This window comes from Bos indicus x Bos taurus, chromosome 21 (assembly GCF_003369695.1).
Source record: "Bos indicus x Bos taurus breed Angus x Brahman F1 hybrid chromosome 21, Bos_hybrid_MaternalHap_v2.0, whole genome shotgun sequence".
Taxonomy (NCBI): Eukaryota; Metazoa; Chordata; class Mammalia; order Artiodactyla; family Bovidae; genus Bos; species Bos indicus x Bos taurus.
In genome coordinates, this window is record NC_040096.1 from 32443806 (window position 1) to 32462868 (window position 19063).

At 35.6% G+C, this 19063-nt stretch overlaps 1 protein-coding gene across 9 annotated transcripts in view; it reads right to left on the reverse strand.

The window, feature by feature from the left end:
• The window catches only part of PEAK1 (pseudopodium enriched atypical kinase 1), a 313556-nt gene that overhangs the window by 150166 nt on the left and 144327 nt on the right, over positions 1-19063 (reverse strand). For 7 of the 9 annotated variants that reach the window (XM_027521585.1, XM_027521589.1, XM_027521587.1 and 4 more), the window contains one exon: positions 7081-7243. The gene's annotated coding sequence lies outside the window, so the exon portion shown is untranslated. Of the gene's footprint in view, positions 1-7080; positions 7244-12703; positions 12790-19063 lie in introns of all 9 variants that reach the window. The other 2 variants (XM_027521588.1, XM_027521586.1) reach the window with 1 other exon arrangement.

A 19063-nucleotide genomic window follows, 5' to 3' on the forward strand; every position in this document is an offset into this window, starting at 1 on the left:
TGCCCTTGGCAATATTAAAACCAAAGCAGACAACTGCCACCAGATGGGATGGGGAGGTTGGGGGTGGGGGTAGATCTGGAGCTCAAAGCCGCACCCTCAGAGCTTCTAACCAGGTTCTAGTGTAGCTCACCCTAGTCATTTCATTAATCCACAAGTAGCATAACATCTATGGGGTCGCAAAGAGTCGGACATGACTGAAGTGACTTAGCTGCAGCAGCAGCAGCAGCAGCAGCATAATGCTGCATTTTACAGGACTGAATTTTCTGGACCATACATATTAATTAAAATAGGGTTATTTTTTTAACTTTTTATTTTGAAACAAAAGAGTTATCGGAAGTTGCAAAGATTGTACATAGAAGCCTCATTTACCCTTGAAAGTTTGCCCCAGTAGTCACATCTTATATAAATATAATACAATATCAAGACCAGGAAACTGACATGGGTACAATGTATGTATATTCAATGTCATTTCATGACACATGTGGATTACTCTAGCTATCATCACAATTAAGATACAAACTATTCCATCACTGCAAAGATATCCCTTGGTGCTACCTCTTTATAGTCACACCCAACCTTCCCAAATCCATGGCAACAAATGTCTGTTCTCCATCATCATGATTGTGTCATTTTAAGAATGTCATATAAATGGAATCACACACACATCATGTGGCCTTATGTCCTTGAGATCCATCCAAGCTGTGATATATATCAGTAGATCATTCCTTTTTATTGCTATTATTGTACTCCATAGTATGGATGTACCACAGTTTGTTTAGCCATTTACATATTGTAGACATGTTGGCTGGTACAATCCATGGCTATTACAAATAAAGCTGGTACGAACAATAAGGTACATGTTTTTGTGTGAACCTAAGTTCTCACTTTACTGGGTGTAATCCCCAACAGTGGGATTGCTAGGTCATATGGTAAGTGTACATTTTTTAAAATAAACTATCGAATTATTTTCCAGTGTCTGTTCTGTTTTATATTCCTACTAGTAATAATATGAAAGATCTAGTTTCTTTGTATCCTCATCAGTATTAAGCATTGTTATTATTTTTTATTTTGGCTATTCTAACAGGTATACAGTGATAACTCATCATGGCATTAATTTTCATTTCCCTAATAGCAAGTGATATTGAATATCTTCAATGCGCTTCTCTGCCAATGCTATTAAGACTATATCCTCTTTGGTGAAGTTTTCATGTCTTTTGCCCATTTTTGAATTGATTGTTTTAACTGTTGAGTTTTGCGGGTCCTTAAGTATTCTACATATGACTTTTGTCTTCTCATCCTTTTAACGAGGTCTTCTACAGAGCAAGAGTTTTAAATTTTGATCAAGTCTGACTTATCCATTTTTCTTTCTTTTATGGTTGTGCTTTGCTGTCCTAACTATTCTTCACTAACCTCCAGATCCTAAAGATTTTCTCACAGGGAGCCCATCCTGGTGCTCTGTGATGACCTAGAGGGATGGGATGGAGGAGGAGAGGGATAAACTCAAGAGGGAGGTGATATATGCATAATTATAGCTGATTTGTGTTGTATGGCAGAAACCAACACAACATTGAAAAGCAATTTCCCCCCAATTAAAAACAAAAAAACAAAAACAGATTTTCTCCTACATAAAACTTCTAAAAAGTTTTCTAGTTTTACATTTAAATCTATGATTCACTTTAAGTTAATTTTTGTATAAGGTGAGAATTTAGGCTGAGAATTTAGGTGAGAATTAGGCTTTTTTTTCTTTTCTATGAATTTTCAATTGTGCTCAGTTGCTCAGTCATGTCCAACTCTTTGCAGCCCCATGGACTGTAGCCCACAAGGCTCCTCTGCCTATGGAATTTTCCAGGCAAGAATACTGGAGTGGGGTACCATTCCTACTAAAGGAGATCTTTCTGACCCAGGGATGAACCCGCCTCTCTTTTGTCTCCTGTATAAGACAGGAGGATTCTTTACCACTAGTGCCATGTTGCTCCTGCATTATTTGATAAAAAGATAGTCCATTCTCCATTGAATTACCTTTATACTTTCGTTAAAAAAACAAAATCAGCCGGCTATACTTGTGTGGGGCTATTTCTGGGTTATCTATTCTGTTACTGATTTATATGTCTATCCTACTGCTAATACCAGTCCTGAGTACTGTGGCCATATAAATTTTGCAATCGGGTAGAGTGGTTCCTTCCATCTTCCTTCTTTTTCAAAGTCATTTTAGCTGTTCAAATTTCTTTGCCTTTCCACTCCACATAAATTTAAAAAATTTTGCCAGGATTTTAGGAGTTGACTTAAGCCTATACATCAATTTACAGAGAACTCATTTATGCTTTATTGACTATGCCAAAGCCATTGCCTGTGTGGATCACAATAAACTGTGGAAAATTCTGAAAGAGATGGGCATACCAGACCACCTGACCTGCCTCTTGAGAAACCTATATGCTGGTCAGGAAGCAACAGTTAGAACTGGACATGGAACAACAGACTGGTTCCAAATAGGAAAAGGAGTACGTCAAGGCTGTATAGTGTCACCCTGCTTATTTAACTTCTACGCAGAGTACATCATGAGAAACGCTGGGCTGGAAGAAGCACAAGCTGGAATCAAGATTGCTGGAAGAAATTTCAATAACCCCAGATATGCAGATGACACCACCCTTATGGCAGAAAGTGAAGAGGAACTCAAAAGCCTCTTGATGAAAGTGAAAGAGGAGAGTGAAAAAGTTGGCTTAAAGCTCAACATTCAGGAAACAAAGACCATGGCATCTGGTCCCATCACTTCATGGGAAATAGATGGGGAAACAGTGGAAACAGTGTCAGACTTTAATTTTTTGGGCTCCAAAATCACTGCAGATGGTGATTGCAGCCATGAAATTAAAAGATGCTTACTCCTTGGAAGGAAAGTTATGACCAACCTAGACAGCATATTAAAAAGCAGAGACATTACTTTGCCACAAAGATCTGTCTAGTCAAGGCTATGGTTTTTCCTGTGGTCATGTATGGATGTGAGAGTTGGACTGTGAGCACCGAAGAATTGATGTTTTTGAACTGTGTGGTGTTGGAGTAAACTCTTGAGAGTCCCTTGGACTGCAAGGAGATCCAACCAATCCATTCTAAAGGAGATCAGTCCTGGGTGTTCATTGGAAGGACTGATGCTGAAGCTGAAACTCCAATACTTTGGCTATCTCATGCGAAGAGTTGACTCATTGGAAAAGACTCTGATGCTGGGAGGGATTGGGGGCAGGAGGAGAAGGGGATGACAGAGGATGAGATGGCTGAATGGCATCACTGACTCCATGGACGTGAGTCTGAGTGAACTCCCGGAGTTGGTGATGGACAGGGACACCTGGCGTGCTGTCGTGGGGTCTCAAAGAGTCGGACACGACTGAGCGACTGATCTGATACATGAATTTAACAGAAAATGTATGCCACTACTATATTGAAATAGATAACCAACAAGGATGTACTATAGCACAGGAAACTCTGATCAATATTCTGTAATAACATAAATGGGAAAATAACCTGAAAAAGAACAGATACATGTATATGTGTAACTGAATCACTTTGCTGTACACCTGAAATTATACTGTTAATAAACTATGCTCCAATATAAAATAAAAATTCAAGATGATCTGGTCTCCAAATTCACTACTATTTTTGTTTTTAGTAACAGTATCAGTTACTGAGACTGAAAAACAATGAAGAATTTTCTTAGGATAAAGAGAAAGGCACATCAGACTTTTAAGGGAGGACAGCTGAGTAAACAGGCCAGTTTTGCATTTTTTCCTCAGCTATTTTTCCCTTCTCTGTCCTCTGTCTCTATCTCAGATAAATGTGGGTCTAATGATATCATCTTCAAGTATCTTTTCTATTAAATAATAACTACTACTTTAAGAACATAATCAGAACAATGAGAAATCACTGACAGAATAAAACTGATGTTGCAAAAGAAAAATAGTATATTAAGGGAACATAATTTCACAAAACTGAAATGAGAATGCTGCTAATAATAAGACCTCTCCTTATCTGCCACTGGGTAAATAAAAATTTTAACAAGTTGAAGTTTTGAAGTATTGAATGTTTATAAACTAGAATAAACTCCTGGTTAAACTCCTGGTTAAGAGTTTAGGTTATGGAGCTGACTCTACGTTGAACTAGCAACTTGATGCAGGGCAATTTAAATAACTTCCCTGAGAATGTGTTTCCTCAAATGTAAGATGGAGATATTTAATAATATGACCTATGTCAAATAGAGTGGTGAAGCCTCAGATAATGCATATTAAACACTAATCCCAATGCTTTGCATATAGTAATCACTCAGTACACATTAATTACTATTATGTTAAATTCCTATTTGTCTGGGCAAATTATAGCTAGGCTTCCCTCCATAAGGACAGTTTTCCTAAATGGAGCCTATTAAGCTTTATGAGTTTAAGATCCTTTATAGATACATTATTTGCAGTGGTCTTACCATCTGCAAGAATATACTCTATTCCCAAGAATCATAATTTTAAGCTAATGAACTTAGATAAAACTGGATGTTCGATTCAACTTTAACATAGCTAGAACATTATCTTTTAAATTTTAGCCTATTCAGGGTGGCCATGATAGTTTGTACAGTTAGAAATGTGAATTTCTAATTTAGAAATTCTGTCAGCTGCACAGTCAGAAGCCTGATTCCATTCCCTCATCAAAAGCCACAATAGATTTGGGATTCTGGAGGCACTCAGCTTAGATGGAACCTGAAAAAATAAGTAATATGTAATTCAGGTAGTCTCATATATGTGAATTACATAACTTCTGAATTGGACTTGATGGGAAAATAAAGTCAATATTTTTATTTTGCCTTCCCTGGTGGCTCAGACGGTAAAGCGTCTGCCTACAATGCGGGAGGCCTGGGTTTGATCCCTGGGTCAGGAAGATCCCCTGGAGAAGGAAATGGCAACCTACTCCAGTATTCTTGCCTGGAAAATCCCATGGACAGAGGAGCTTGGTTGGCTACTGTTCATGGGGTTGCAAAAAGTTGGACATGACTGAGCGAGTTCATTATCACTAGAGAGGTCAAGTTCTAATTTAATTTGATCCTTGTTAATATTATGACCCTAAAAAACAAATTTGGTAGTGAAAAAAGTAGAAATTAATGATTAGAAAAAGCCACTCCCTGTGGATTTCAATGATCCTATCCATGGTTACCAAAAATCACTGTGAAAGGGAGTGTTAGTCGCTCAGTCGTATCCAACTCTTTGCGATCCCATGGACTGTACCCCAGCAGGCTCGTCTGTCCATGGAATTCTCCAGGCATGAATACTGGAATGGGTTGCCATTTCATTCTCCAGTGAATTTTCTCCACCCAGGGATCGAGCTCGGGTCTCCTGGATTATAGGCAGATTCATGACCATCTGAGCCACCAGGGAAGCCCTCCAAATCACTGAGGGATGAATTTAAACGGAAATAAATGTTTGGTAAGGAGTGGTAAATGTATCACAATAAAAATTTTGACAATATTGTTTGTTTGGGGTTCATTAATGAAGCTGTGGTTATACGAGGTTATAGAATCAGATACAATCAAATGGATAAAGAAAACTTAGATCATTAGTGGAGAAGACATGGAAGTTTGCTGACATTCTTTTTTCTTTTAGCTGTACCACGTGGCTTGCGGGATCTTGGGTCCTTGACCAGGGATAGAACCCAGGCTCAGGGCAGTGAAAGTGCTGAGTCCTAAGCACTGGACCTCCAGGGAATTCCCCAGTGACTTTGTATGTACTATTTTTTTGCATAACTGGATATTCAGCACTTAAGTTTTGCTATGTTTCAAAAGCTACTTTCTTCAACTTTGTATAATTTTTTAATAGTTGAGGACTAGAAAGAATTTGTTCAATATTTTAAAATGCTAAATGCTGGGAGATAGTGACAAGCATATGGAAATTCCTAACTATGCCATAAGTAGAAGTTTAACCAATAATTGGATAATTAAAAAGAAAAAAATTAATGTTAAGGTATTTCCTATCCAGGTTAATGTTAGTACAGGGAACATTCCTTACATACTACTTATCCTGGGTTACACTTACCAATATAAATCATTTTCCTGAAATAATAGGTCCTACATTCCTTAGAATCATTAGGATTAGTCATTGATTAGGACTGTATTTGATTTTTCACATGTTCTGATTTCAAAGTAAGGACCTAGTTTTACTCAACTGCATTCATTCACTACCAAGACACAATGACTCAAGTAAACAAATGGTTATCCCTCAAAACCAAATTAATAGACTTTTCCAATGAATAAAAGTTCTAATTGTTCACTAGGATGCCATTAAAGTTGCAAACATTTGAGTTTTTACAAAACATGTGTTGAAACAATTTTGGCCTAAGATCAAGGAGATTTGAGAAGACTGACAAAGAATTTTAAGTCCTTCTATAATTGCTTTCCACTCTACTTAAAATGTAACAATCACTGTGATTTCACAATAAGAAATAATTCTATAATTTTTTCAAACTTCTCTCTCCTTTTCCATTTTGGATCCTTGTGTCTTTTTTTTAAATGACAGAATACTTAAAACCTGGTGTCTTTTATAACCCTAAATTCCTGAGAAGGAGGGGGAGAGGATAAAATAAAGATTAAATTAAAATAAGATGTCAGATATGAAAGGAAAAAGATCAAGAGACCAGATGTCACATAAGGAAACTAAAAAAACAATATGAAATAAAGTTCAGAAAATAAGATTATAAAACACTTTCACATGTGATAGAATACTACCATTTATGTTGCCCGAGTTGCTTTTATGAAAGGAAAAAATATTTGGCAAAGGACAGACCTGTAAGTATACTAATACTATGCCAAATTCTTTGTCAAATAGGCTTATCTGTTTCTATGTTAAGAAGTTGATAACCTGGGGGAAAAAACAACAATTCTTTTGGCTAATATCAGAGCCAAGCATTAAAAGAGAAAATAAAATCCTAACTATGCTAAATAAGTTATAAAATTATCAGCTATCTGCACTTTGCCATTTATTAAGGTAAATATTTAAAGTTAAAAAAAAATCCTTTCAAGTGATCTAAAGTTCTTGGTGGAAACATGAGAATTCTGGTTACCATTTAAATTTGAAGTACTTCATCCATTTCGGCGACAAAGGTGGTTTTAGCAGCTATAATTACATTCCTTTATATCTCAAAGTGCTTTGGGTCCTTCCAAGATGAATGAATGTCCTTTCTGCCTTGCTTCTCATTCCTTATTTTCTGAAGATAGTGGTGTTTACTGCAAGAGAACAGCACAAAATAGAGCTAAACTGGAGAAGTAAACTAGTTTTAAATATATTGGACATTTTCTTTCATTTAGGATATTCTTAATTTTACCCTTACTCAATAGTTAAAATTGGACTTATTTGTTTAAGAAGTAACTTCCTTACTTAGGAAGTGACATGGATAGAATCTTACACACTCAAGAACTACCCATGACATACCCAAGAATGAAGCAACTTATATGAATCAAACTAGTACTGATGCATTTGAAGCTTTCTAAGACTTCATTTGATTGTCTTCATATATTTCTATTTTTGGCTACAAATAAAAGAATATGAAACATAAAATCTACTTCACCTTCATAAAAATTCAATTCTAAGTAACAATATCCAATTTTGATACAGCCTCTCTCAAATATGAAAGTATTTATCTCCAATTACAAAAATTTCTATAGCCACTTTGCAGTTTTACTTTAGGTTTAAGTATAAAATATACTTATAATTTGGCATACAAAATATCACTTAAAATAATAAATTCCTATCTATTTCTGACTCTTGAGCACTAATTACATGTATGTTTAAACAGGCCCAACTCCTCATTTGCTTTTTCTATAACACTAAATACAAGGAAAATAACTAGAAGAGTTAAGAAAGAAAAAGATAATGTGAAAACTTTTCAATGATTCCAGATTGAGCTTACATACTGTAGAATTGAACCTTTCAAGAGATTTTAATACAACAAAGGCACATTTTAAAAAAGGACATTTTTGTGCAACATCAAACAATATCTAACTCTAACTGGGTTATTCATGATGAAAACAATATCCAATATTCTTACAGTGTTTATATCTATCACTTCAAGTGGTGTATAACAATGATGAGTGTCATGTAGGAGAATTATTACCAAGAAATTACCAAAAAATTACCAAGAAATATACATATATCACTAAAGTCATGTCCGACTCTCCACAACCCCATGAACTGCAAGATGCCGGCCTCCTCTTTCACTATTTACCAGAGTTTGCTCAAAGCCCAGTATCACAAAAACAGTGGCAAAATCAGTTATTCTTTTTTCCACTATGAGTTTTTAAAGAGGAAAAATGCAATCAATGCCTATTTTATTTTGAAATTTGAATATGAAAAGAAATTGAACTTACAGACATACAAATAGTGATAACCTAGAAAAGTACTTAGTGAGAGAGAAGTTAAGTGATTTCCCATGGGTAAGTGTTGGTTAGTGACAAAACTGAAATGAGAACCTACATCGCCTTACTCTTTCCTAATGCAGTGATCTATTATCCTTTTATAATCTACCCTGCATTCCTTGAAATAGTCTTTTTCTGAATGCTTTTATTCTGATGTGTTTGGTAGAACTCAAACTTCAAATTTGAAATATCCCCTCAAAAACTTCTCATGTCTGCTATAACCTTCCACTAGGCCCTATGGAGTCTCCTCCACATGTGAACTTAAGTAATCAGCCAAAGATTTGAAAGGAAAGACATGCTAATTTTGAGGGTGCCTACTCTGTGCCTCTCTCCTTTCTAGGGATGTTCACCACTGAATTCCAGAACAACTGGTATGAGTTGAATAGGGTTGTATGTTAGATAGTAGTAACCAATCAACCAATTGTAGGTTGTAGGTTAGATGGTAGTAACCAAACAACCAATTGAATTCCTGATTGTGATTATTTTATCCTGATCATGTGGCAGAATGTCTTTGTAGGAAATGTACTCTAGAGTATTCAGTGGTGATGCAGTATAACATCAGCAACTTACTCTCAAGTGATTCAGGAAAAATTATCTGTATCATTCTTACAATTTGCATATAACTTCGATATTATTATAATATAAAAAGAAAAAAATTAATATATCAGTACATCAGTCACATTTCCAAAATGTCTTCTGTGGAAGTCTGATACAGCTAAATGCTTAAAGAAAAAGTAGTTCTATATAGTGAAATAAATTTGGGTAAAGTTACTCGTATTCCTTCTTGGTGATTCACTATACACATTACCCTATCAGATATTCCTACAAATCACACCTTAGGCATCCTTTCATTTATTCATCCTTCCAACCACATAAATTATACTTAAGGCCTACTATATGAAAGGAAATGTTCTAAGTAGTAGAGATAGACAGACAATAGAGAAGGCAAGATCTCTCCTCTCAGAGAGCCAACATTTTAATGCAGAAAGAGACAAGTCAGTAAATGAACAAACTAATTTCAGATGGTGATAAATACATTGAAGAAAATAAAACTGGATGTTAGAGGCTGGGAAGGTGGAGGTGCTGTTTGAGACAGTGTATAAAGGAAGGCCCTCAGGAGACATGATCCTCAGGTTGAAATGAGACAGATGTGGAAAAATTTAGGAGGCGAATTTTCCAGACATAGGAAGACATACATGTTGTAAGACAGGAATAAGCTTATGATGCTCATGGGAAAAAGTTTCTAAATTATCAAAATAATGAAATAGGAATTTTTGAGAAAAACCTCTTAAGTACCATATCCCTCAAAACACATGTGAAAATTGGCCATATTTTAAAACTATTGACTCCTATGTAACAACAACAATAAAATAACAATTACTAAAAATTCTTAACCTATTTTTTTTTTAACTAACTACATGAATTCTCTTTGGAAGACAATTTTCTATTACTTCAAAGCTTCTTTCAGAACCAATCCTTATTTTATAATTGAGTAAAAAGATTATTCTCTCTTTGCATGGAAAATGAAATGAATTGCCTGCTTTCCCCTCCCCTGGATGATGTACCAGAGTGTTGGGAAAACTTCATGAAGACATGTAGACATGAAAAGTATTCCCTGAATGTATATAGAGCTATGTTACTATGCACTCACTGAGGCAACAGCAGCATATACCTAAATTCTCTTCTAGAACTTTGACAGCACTGGGTTTGCACATTGCTAAAGAACAACTTCAATTATAAACACTAATGAAGGAAAATACTCTTAGTCATTCACAGGATTCCCTGGTGGCTCAGACAGTAAAGAATCTGTGTGCAATGCAGGAGACCCATGTTTGATCCCTCGATCACAAAGATCCCCTGGAGAAGGAAATGGCTACCCACTCTGGTATTCTTGCCTGGAGAATCCCATGGACAGAGAAGCCTGACAGGGTACAGTCCATAGGGTCGCAAAGAGTCAGACACAACTGAGCGACTGTTACTTTTGCTTTCAATCATTCAAGGGATAATTGTATATATAAAACTGAAAAAAATCATACACTGCATGTATCAATACTGCTGTACATATTAGAAAAACTCTGAGTAGTCTAAGAGGCGACTGGACCAGCATGCTAAGCTACATTAGGTGGAAAAAAGAGATTATGCTTTAAATGTATTTTGCATTCTAACTGGCTAACAGGGATATGTGGAAGACAATACAGAAGCAAAGGTAATGAAGGGAAAAGTATATTCTCAAAACTAGGAAGTAAGAAGAAAAATCCCTAGATCTGAGGAGGGAAAATGACTAGACCATTCAGGTATGACCTAAATCAAATCCCTAATGATTATACAGTGGAAATGAGAAATAGATTTAAGGAATTAGATCTGAGAAACAGAGTGCCTGGTGAACTATGGATGGAGGTTCATGACACTGTACAGGAGACAGAGAGCAAGACCATCCCCAAGAAAAAGAAATGCAAAAAAGCAAACTGGCTGTCTGAGGAGGCCTTACAAATAGCTGTGAAAAGAAGAGAAGCCAAAAGCAAAGGAGAAAAGGAAAGATATACCCATTTGAATGCAGAGTTCCAAAGAATAGCAAGGAGAAATAAGAAAGCCTTCCTCAGTGATCAATGCAAAGAAATAGAGGAAAACAATAGAATGGGAAAGACTAGAGATCTCTTCAAGAAAATTAGAGACACCAAGGGAACATTTCATGCAAAGATGGAGTCAATAAAAGACAGAAATGGTATGGACCTAACAGAAGCAGAAGATATTAAGAAGAGGTGGCAAGAATACACAGAAGAACTATACAAAACAGATCTTCAAGACCAAGATAATCATGATGGTGTGATCACTCACCTAGGGCCAGACATCCTGGAATGTGTAGTTAAGCGGGCCTTAGGAAGCATCACTACGAACAAAGCTAGTGGAGGGGATGGAATTCCAGTTGAGCTATTTCAAATCCTGAAAGATGATGCTGTGAAAGTGCTACACTCAATATGCCAGCAAATTTGGAAAACTCAGCAGTGGCCACAGGACTGGAAAAGGTGTTTTCATTCTAATCCCAAAGAAAGACAATGCCAAAGAATGCTCAAACTACCACACAACTGCACTCATCACACACGCTAGCAAAGTTATGTTCAAAATTCTCCAAGCCAGGCTTCAACAATATGAACTGTGAACTTCCAGATATTCAACCTGGTTTTAGAAAAGGCAGAGGAACCAGAGATCAAATTGCAAATATCCACTGGATCATCGAAAAAGCAAGAGAGTTCCAGAAAAAACATCTATTTCTGCTTTATTGACTATGCCAAAGCCTTTGACTGTGTGGATCACAATAAACTGTGGAGAATTCTGAAAGAGATGGGAATACCAGGTCACCTGACCTGCCTCCTGAGAAATCTATATGCAGGTCAGGAAGCAACAGAACTGGACATGGAACAACAGACTGGTTCCAAATAGGAAAAGGAGTATGTCAAGGCTGTATAGTGTCACCCTGCTTATTTAACTTATATGCAGAGTACATCACGAGAAATGCTGCGCAGGATGAAGCACAAGCTGGAATCAAGATTGCTGGGAGAAATATCAATAACCTCAGACATGCAGATGACACCACCCTTATGGCAGAAAGTGAAGAAGAACTAAAGAGCCTCTCAATGAAAGTGAAAGAGGAGAGTGAAAAAGTTGGCTTAAAGCTCAACATTCAGAAAACAAAGATCATGGCATCTGGTCCCATCACTTCATGGCAAATAGATGGGGAAACAGTGGAAACAGTGGCAGACTTTACTTTTCTGGGCTCCAAAATCACTTTAGATGGTGATTGCAGCCATGAAATAAAAAGATGCTTACTCCTTGGAAGAAAAGTTATGCCCAACCTAGATAGCATATTAAAAAGCAGAGACATCACTTTGCCAACAAATGTCCATCTAGTCAAGGCTATGGTTTTTGCGGTAGTCGTGTATGGATGTGAGAGTTGGACTGTAAAGAAAGCTGCGTGCCGAAGAATTGATGCTTTTGAACTGTGGTGTTGGAGAAGACTCTTGAGAATTTAATCTTGCATAATTTAAAAGAGAAAAGGTGCCAGTTTGAGAGTATGGTAACTTAGGCATTAGCCCAAATTCTCCATTAACTAAGGAACCACTGGTATAATCTTTGCCATTAAAAAATCTATCAAAGCCTTACAGGGTCAGTACTGTGCCATCTTATTTACTTTGCTCTTTAACAGTAGAGAATGTTTAAATAAAAGTATTACTAAGAATTAAAATATAACAGTCCAACAGGTATCCTGCAGCTTACCTGGGAGCTTCCTAATCGTATATCATAGCGACTGTCAAACTATGAGTCAGGGGCCAAGTCTGACCAGCCACCTGTTTATGCATGACCTGCAAGGCAAGAATGTAGTTTTTACATTTTAAAATAGCTGGGAAAAAAGATCAAAAGAATAAAAATATTTTGAGGTGTAAAAATTGCATGAAATTCAAATTTTATTTTCTATAGATAAAGTTTTATCAGAACACAACCAGCACATTTAAAAATGTATCATCTCTGGCTGCTTTTGTATTGCAAAGGGAGAGCTGAATTGTTGCAACAAGGACTGTATGGCCCACAAAGTCTAAAACATACTATCTGGCCTTTCCCAGATAACATTTGCCAGTTCCTGATATAAAATACACGATTATGCTCTAAAATGATAGGATTTACATTTTAAAATACTAAATCAAATGGTTCATTTTAGTCCTTATCTCCCAGTATAATAGTCTTTCATGTTTCTAGTGAAATATTAAGTAATAAACTTATATTTAAAATGACTATGCCATAATAATGAGAGAATTTTTGTATACCCAAAAATCCACTTTCCTGATTTATGAAATTTATTAGGCATGAAAAATCATTTTCTTTGGGTCAGCTTCTGATTTAAAGTGTGCAGTGGAATCTATGAATTGAAAAATAATTAACAGTTTTAACAGTTGATACAATATCATTTATAATAATACTGAGAAGTGAATAAAATGTTGTTATATAAAAAATAATTGTTTGAGAGTTTCAGAATTTTATAAACTGTTTTAGCATTAAAACTAATTCTAAAATGATTCAACTTCTGCTTTTGAGGCCTTGAGTAGGTACAGTCCAGAATAATCCTCCCACTGAAAAAAACTAGAACACCGTATAAAGTACAGGAGGGGACTATTTTCAGACACAGTCAGTGTGGGACTACGGTCCCTGAGAAAAGGGAAGTAAAGAAGGCAAGCCCTACCATCATCCAAGGCTCTCAGCCAGGAAGCAACACCAGTACAGCAGAAAGAACCAAAATAGACCCTGGCAATCTTATTGACTTGAGGAGACAGAGAAAACAGTACCAGGAGGTCAAGGAAGCTAGAATTTGTGGAGTAGAGTTCCAGAGAGCAGGGAAAGAGTTCCATTCATTTAAATGAGGGTTCCCTTGAATATTTAGCTGTATAAAAACCTGTACATGAGAAGGGTAAAATTTCTTGAGACCAGCCAAGAAGAACTTCTAAGGAAAAAAAGCTACCAGGGAGTTCTAAAACAAAAAATTCTCAGAGCTGACACAGGGCCAAAATTTCAACATGTTCCCCTCCAGCAAAAGGGGATGAACCTCACTGAATATGCCAGGCTATTTAAAATGACCCCAGAGGGCCCACACACAGAAACAGGGGGGAAAGTAGTCCTAGAATAAAAGTTACTCCTGAAAGAAGCTTGGAAGCCTAGGAAGATCAAATGAATAAGCAATTTAAAATGCCTACTAGGAAAAAATCTAATACACTTTAAAGGAATACCGCAAAAATAAAAAACTCAACATGTAAAATTCACAAATATGTGACATTCAATTAGAAATTATTGGACACACAAAGAAGTAAGAGAATGTTGCCCATAACCAGAAAAGTACCTGTCAACACAACAGATCAGAAATGACAGACACGATAGAATTAACAGGTAAAGGCACTTTTAAAGGGCATTATGAGTGTGCACCATATAAATGAAAATAGGAACATAGTGAAGAGAGAAGTGAAGTATTTTAAAAATATTTTAAAAGTATTTTAAAAAATACCTAACGAGAACTTCTAGAGCTTATATATATATATATATCAGTTCAGTTCAGTTCAGTTGCTCAGTTGTGTCTGACTCTTTGTGACCCCATGAATCGCAGCACACCATGCCTCCCTGTCCATCACCAACTCCCAGAGTTCACCCAAACTCACGTCCATCAAGTCGGTGATGCCATCCAGCCATCTCATCCTCTGTCGTCCCCTTCTCCTCCTGCCCCCAGTCCCTCCCAGCATCTGGGTCTTTTCAAATGAGTCAGCTCTTCGCATGAGGTGGCCAAAGTATTGGAGTTTCAGCTTTAGCATCAGTCCTTCCAATGAACACCCAGGACTGATTTCCTTTAAGATGGACTGGTTTTATATATATATATATATATATATATATATTTCACTGGATAAAATAAGCACTCACGGCAGAGAAAAAAAAAAAAATCAGTGAACTTGAAGAGTAATATAATCTATCCAAAATGAAGTTCAGAGAGTAAAAGATGACTGTGAGACAAAGGAAGAATACTCTCTTAAATGTATTACATTGTTTTTAAAAAGTGGTATAAAGTTATTTGATAGTAGAATGGAATAACAGGCATATTATAAATCCTAGAGCAACTACTAAAATAAGAAAATAAAGAGAAGAAAAAATAAAGGAATAAAACAATAGAGAAAATTAAATGGATTCCAAAAGTATAATTAATTTAAAAAATGGCTATTAAAAACAAATGGAAAGATGGTAGATTTAAACCCAACCACATTAATAAATACATTAAATGTAAATTATCTAAATTCTCCAATAAAAAGACATGAAAAAAGCAAGACCAAATATACACTGAGAGTCTCACACTAAAATAAGGAAATAGTTTAAAAATAATAGGATAGAAAATATACCATGCAAACCAAAAATCTTAAGAAATAGCCACATTTATATCAGAGAAGATGGAAGTCCAGGTTCGATGCACGATACTGGATGCTTGGGGCTGGTGCACTGGGATGACCCAGAGGGAGGGTATGGGGAGGGAGGAGGGAGGCGGTTCAGGATGGGGAACACAGGTATACCTGTGGCGGATTCATTTCGATATTTGGCAAAACTAATACAATATTGTAAAGTTTAAAAAAAAAAAAAAACAGCATCAGAGATAATGAGAGATATTTCATAATGATCAAGGGATCACTTCACTTGGAAGATGGCATAAATCTAAATGCAGCAGCAGCAGCATGTACATAATACCAGAACAGAAACTTATAGACCTGAGGGCGAAACAAACAAGCACCCAGACAGTTGGAGACATCAGTACTCCTCCCTCAGCACCTGAAAGGAACAGGTGCACTGAGAGTCCAGCAAAGACCTGAGCAGCACTCTCAACTGAACTGGTGTTCACAGAACATTCCAATCAACAGCAACAAAATAAAACCTTTTATACTGCCCATGAAACATTTACCAGGAGAGCCCACCTGCTGAACCAGGAGTAAGTCTTAACAAATTAATAAAAAGAAAAAAGAAACTATACATAGTACATTCTCTTATCACAGTGGAATTAAATAAGACATGAAAACCAAAAATGAAGAACAAAGTAGGAACACTTACAATATCTGATTTCTGGAGTTAATATCCACATAGTTTGGTATATAGTTTGGTACATTGCAACAATCCACACAGTTTGGTAAAAGCCTAATGATAACACATAGAAAACTGGAACTGAACAGAAAATCCAAAAATAGACTATAAAATACTCGGTCAATTAATTTTTAAAAGTGCCATGGTAACTCAATGCAGGAAGAAAAAATTTCAACAAATGTTGCTGAAACAACTGGATATTCATATGGAATAAAAATGAATTTTTCTTCTATGTGACAAGATTTTGTATATGTAAAAAGACTAAATGAAAATACATCATAAACCTAAGAGTAGAATATAAAACTACAAAGCTTCAAGAAGAAAACAGGGACATTTTTTTTTTACTACTTTAGGATAGGTAAAAATTCAAAAGCATGAACCATATAAAAAAAGAAATATGGAAATAGTAAACCATTCTTTACTTCACCTCATAAACCATACTCTATCAAAATTTAAACCTTCTGCTGTTTTAAAAACATCATTAGAAATACTAAGTGGCTAGTAATTACATTAAATGATAAAAAACCACAAGATACCAGTTCATACTCATTAAATGGCTAAATTTAGAAATTCTGATATACTGGTAAGGATATAGAGCTGTGATGCCTAAATACTGGTGAAGATGTAGAGCTGCATTCATGTACCCTCTAATACAATAGGCACGTGTAGTCATTTAAATTTCAATTGATAAACTGAATAAAATTAAAAAAAAATTAACTTCCTGAAATGTACTAGCCATATTTTACCTGCTCAACAACCACATGTGGCTAGTGGTTACAGTACTGGACAGTGCTGATATAAAACGTTTTCATTATTTCAGAAAGTTCTATAGGATAAAATTAATTTTAAATATCTGAAATGTTCAGACATTACTTGCAGGTATGTAAAATTTTACCATCACTTTAAAAAAGCTTGACACCTTCTTTCAAAGTTGAACAAAACTTACCATAAAACCCAACAATGTCCTCTTAGATATCTACCCAGCAGGGTTAGCATCATTAAGGACCTAGTGGGGAGCTGGAACTTCCACTCCCACTAAAACATAACAGCAGTCTTCTCCCAAATGTCAGTGGAGGATAAGTGGTACCCTGCACTTACATTTCTAGCTGGCAATATCCTGTCAGTGTAGTATCAAAAGAGGCCTGCTCAACTGAAATAAAATGTAAAGTCTCATGACATAAATGTCCAGGTTTTAACTGAAAACCACTCAGTGAGACTAACATACTGGAAATAAATAAAAAATAGAAAGTCTAAGAAACAGAAGGTATTTTAGCAAAGAAATACAAAGAATAAAATTATTATTAAAAATAGAAGATACAAAGAAAATTACAGAACTGAAATTATAATAATTGAAATTAAAAATTCAATAGATGGGCTAAACAAGAGAATGGAGAGGATAGAAGAAAAAAAATCAGTAACTAAAAAATAAAACAATTGGAATTAGCCTCCAATTAAAATAAATAAATTTTTTAAAAAGATAAAACAATAGAAGTTACCCATCCTAAATAACATAAAGGACATAGACTGAATGCAAATGAACAGAGCTTCAGGGAACCATGAAATTATACCAAAAGTTCAAATATTCAAGTCATCACAGTCTTGGAAGTGAGGAGAAAAAGAGCAGGGCTGAAAAAATATGGTTGAAAAATTTTCCCCAAATCGGCAAAAGACATAAACCTATAGATTCAAGAAGCTGAACAAACTTCAAACAGAGTGAACTCAGAGAAATCCACACCAAGACATATCATAGTCAAACTTCTGAAAACTAAACACAATAAAAAAAAATCTTGAAAGCAGCAAGACAGAAAAGAACTTTCACCTACAGGAAAAACCAATTTGACTATCAGTGGATTTCTCATAAGAAGCCATAGAGGCCAAAAGGAACTGGCACCATCTTTTTTAAGGGCTGAAAGAAAAAGAACTGTCAACCCAGAATTTTTTCTCCAGAAAAATATCATTGAGGAATGAAGAGAAAAATCAAGATATTCTTAGGTAAAGGAAAGCTAAGAGAATTTATTGCTAGCTGACTTGCCCTAAAAGAATGGATAGAGAAAGTTCTCTAAATTGAAAGGAAATGAAAAAGATGACATCTTGAAACATCAGGAAGAAGGCCAAAAGAATAAAACTATGGATACTAGTTATACTACGATTAATAGTTCTTCTTCTCTTGTCTTCCAAATTATGTCTGATTGCTTAGGCAAAGATTATAATACTGTCTGATATGGCTCACAATGTATTAAAGAAAATATTTAAAACAAGTAGATATAAAATTATGTACACGTGCATATAATATATACCTATAAATAATACAACTTATATATGAAAATATTAAGTCAATTAAATGAGGGAGAATAAAGGGACCGAGGGCAGGCAAGGATTCTACGCTTTGCTTGCAGTACTAAAATGCAGCAGTGCCAGTAGTAGCATGGTACAGGAGACTGTGGTGTGTTATAATTATGCAATGTAATGGCTAGAGCAATGATGAAAAAGTTATACAAAACACTACAGTGGGTCAACATGGCACTCTAAAAAGTATTCAAGTAATGCACACAAAAACAGGAAAAAGAAAAACGGAAAAGAAGAAACAAACAGAATACAAAAACTTAAATGTCACATTTAGGTCCTAACATATCAATAATTACCTTAATTAGCAACAGACTCAAACTGGAAGCAACTAAAATGTCCTACAATGGATGGTTAAACAAATTGTGGTACATCAATACTATGAAATACTAAATCAGCAATAAAAACGAATGAACACAGTATAATTGGGTGTATCTCAAGGGCGTCATGCTAAGTGAAAATAGCCAGTCTCAAAGGTTGTATATCATATAATTCCATCAATATGACATTTTTTACTATTTTTTACATTTATTTTTAATTGGAGGATAATTGCTTTACAATGTTGTGTTCGTTCTGCCATGCTGCTGCTGCCACTGCTAAGTCGCTTCAGTCGTGTCCGACTCTGTGCGACCCCATAGACGG